Genomic DNA, 3,368 nt, shown 5'->3' with positions numbered 1-3,368 from the left:
TATTTCGCGAAAAAACGTCCCCCCTGCTGTCAGCTCGGACCCACCGGAAGTGCCTCCTTATTACGCACAAAAAATGAATACTCCCCCTGCTAGCTGGGACCCACCTTGGTGGGAGGCTGACTTGTGGGCCTACTAAGTTGACGAGGACGAAGGGCTTTGTCAACTTAGTCAATATGAATGATTCTAGCTCCAGTGACCGTAAGATGTCCATCCAATGGCCGTAGTGCTTCTTCAACCTCTGGTCTTCTTGCTCCAGCCGCCCAAACTAGCACCGGTCGTGCCTCATGCTCCTGCCTCCCGTGGCCAGCTGTGCTGCCGCGGAGGACTCACCGCCCCCTACTATTCCCACCGCTGGCTAGGCCCTGCGGCGATGACAGCCTCACACCGCAGCCGAACCAGTGAACCCTCGTACTCCTCTCTGCACGGGCTTCCACTGCCGCGTCTTCCCCGGCTCCACGTTGTCCCCTTCCTAGGCCTCGCCGTCGTCCACCGCCGTGGTGCTCTCCGCGTGGCGTGGTAAACGTGGTCAAGGAACGACTTCCATCGGAAGAGTACTGTACATGGAGAGGCTGACAGCTGGGTCCACGGCCACAGCCCAGTTTTTTTTTGTGATTTGCCAAGTAAGTCGCTTTGTCAGGCCTGTTAGGCTGCAAATCTTTCAAGACGAGGAGAGCTTTCATTTGGCTGGACGAGAAAATGGCCCATTAGTAATGAGAAATGGGTTGTACATTTTTAAAACACGTCAAAGCGGCAATTAGTTTCGAATATCTTTTTTTTCATTTTGAGATTTTAAATTACATTAGTTTTTATGCGTGGAGAATTTGTTGGATTTTATATTGATATACATTTAGTTTTAAAAATTAGTTTGAATGTGAGTCGAAATTTCGGGATTAAAAACAGTTCGGACCGCACCGAAATATGCAAATTTTCGCATATTTTTTTAACCGTGGCCACAATATGGGTTGTAATGCTAACAAAAAGAATATGGGCTCCAAACAAAACCTTAAGAATTAGCAAATGGGTTGTAAATTATTAGAAATAATGGCAGATGGGTTGTATGCTGTTTTTCACAGATTTGAGGCTTTCCTAAAAAAAGGTTGACGCACAAGCAGTGACTGTTGGATGGCCATCCAACGGCCGTCGTGCTTTTTCAATCTCTGCTCTTCCTGCTCCAGCCGCTCAAACAAGCGTCGGCGGGACTGCCTGCTCCCTCCTCCTCATGGCCGGCTGTGCTGCCGCGCAGGCCTCACCGCGCCACCGTACTCCCATCGCTGGCCTAGCCATCCCTCTACTCACCCACACCTACTGTTATTCTCTGGCGATGGCAGACGAACCAGTAAACCCTCGTTCAGTCGTACTCCCCTCCGCGTGGGAAACAACTGCTGAGTCTTCCCTGCCTCCGTGTCGTTCCCTTCCTAGGCCTCACCAGAGCCCTCGTGCTCTCAGCGTGGCCTGGTCAACATGGTCAACGACCGACATGCATCTGAAGTGGACTGTACGTGGAGAGGCCATAGCTGGGTCCACGGCCGCACGCAAGGAAATGCCTCCTTATTACGCGCAAAATAATGATTCCTCCACCTGACATCAGGGACCCACCGAAAGTGCCTCAGTATTTCGCGAAAAAAAGTTACCGCCGCTGACAGCTCGGACCCACCAGCTATATCTTCGAACGCAAGGAAGTGCCTCCTTATTACGCACAAAAAAAGAATACTCCCACTGTTAGCTGGGACCCAGTATAGTGTCAGGATGACTTGTGGGCCTACTAAGTTGACGGGGATGGAGGGCTTTGTCAACTTAGTCAATATGCACGATTCTAGCTCCAGTGACCGTACGATGTCCATCCAACGGCCGTAGTGCTTCTTCAACCTCTGGTCTTCTTGCTCCAGCCGCCCAAACCAGCGCCGGTCGTGCCTCGTGCTCCTGCCTCCCGTGGCCGGCTACGATGCGGCGGAGGCCTCACCGCCCCCTACTACTCCCACCGCTGGCCAGGCCATCCCTCTACTCACCCACACCCCCTGTTATTCTGCGGCGACGGCAGCCTCACACCGCAGTGAACTAGTGAACCCTTGTACTCCTCTATGCATGGGCATCCACTGCCGCGTTTTCCCCGGCTCCGCGTCGTCCCCTTCCTAGGCCTCGCCGTCGTCCACCGCCCTGGTGCTCTCGGCGCGGCATGGTCAACGTGGTCAAGGAACGGCTTCCATCGGATGTGGACTGTACGTGGAGAGGCTGACAGCTGGGTCCACGGCCGCAACAAGGAAGTGCCTCCTTATTACGCGCAAAATAATTATTCCTCCACCTGACAACGGGGACCCACCGGACGGGCCACCATATTTCATGAAAAAAACATTTCCCCCCTGACTGCTGGGACCCACCAGCTACACCTTCGCATGCAAGGAAGTGCGTCCGGGTAAAAAAACAATTCGCCCTCCTGACTGCTGGGACCCACCAGCTACATCTTCGCACGCAAGGAAGTGCATGATAGTCGGGACCCACCTGGTCAAAGCGTACGTAGCGTTGTCATTCTGGTCGCGAACGTGTACGTACATATATACTGGTGGATGTAGAGGCGCACGTGTCGTAGTAGAGGCGCGTACGTAGAATGTACACGTACGTACAACAACGAGGGTGCAAGAAAGAAAATACGGCCACGTACGTACATACGGGCAGGGTCTCTAACGCCTATCGCGCATACGTACATGGCTGGGTCGGAACGGAGAAACAACGTCGTCGTCGTGTTCATGGGGAGCCAACCGGCTGGGTCGAAACAGAATGCGTGGTCGTCTTCATCGGGAGGGCTTGGACAGAACAGGCGATGGAAACGAGGCCTGGCGTACCGCATAACGGAGGAAACGGTCTTTTGTTCGACCAGCCACGTTCTAAACGGGGTCCTGTTGATCGGGAGGGGCCTGGCGTACCGCAAAATGGAGGAAACGGACCTCCTACGGTCGAAAATGGGGTCCTGTTGATCAGGAGGGGTGTGGCATACCGCAAAACGGACGAAACGGACTTGTGTTGGAGCGCTACGGTCGAAACGGGGGTCCTGTTCATCGGGAGGGGTGTGGCATACCGCAAAACGGACGAAACAGACTTGTGTTGGAGCGCTATGGTCGAAACGGGGGGGAGGTGTGTGGCGTACCGCAAAATGGGACTCCACGGGATACTGTTCATCTCCACCGTCGACCTCCTCCAGCCTCCACGGGCTCCTGTTCATCCAGCCTCCACCGTGTGCTACTCCATCGGCTATTGTTCAACCACCCCTCCACGGGCACCCCTCCACCGTCTACTGTTCATCCAGCCCTCCACACCACGGGGGCCTGTTCAACCACCCCTCCACTGCCACCCCTCCACCATCTATTGTTCATCCA

Source organism: Triticum dicoccoides, chromosome 3B, assembly GCF_002162155.2.
Source record: "Triticum dicoccoides isolate Atlit2015 ecotype Zavitan chromosome 3B, WEW_v2.0, whole genome shotgun sequence".
Classification (NCBI taxonomy): domain Eukaryota; kingdom Viridiplantae; phylum Streptophyta; class Magnoliopsida; order Poales; family Poaceae; genus Triticum; species Triticum dicoccoides.
Note: the sequence above shows the minus strand (reverse complement) of the source record.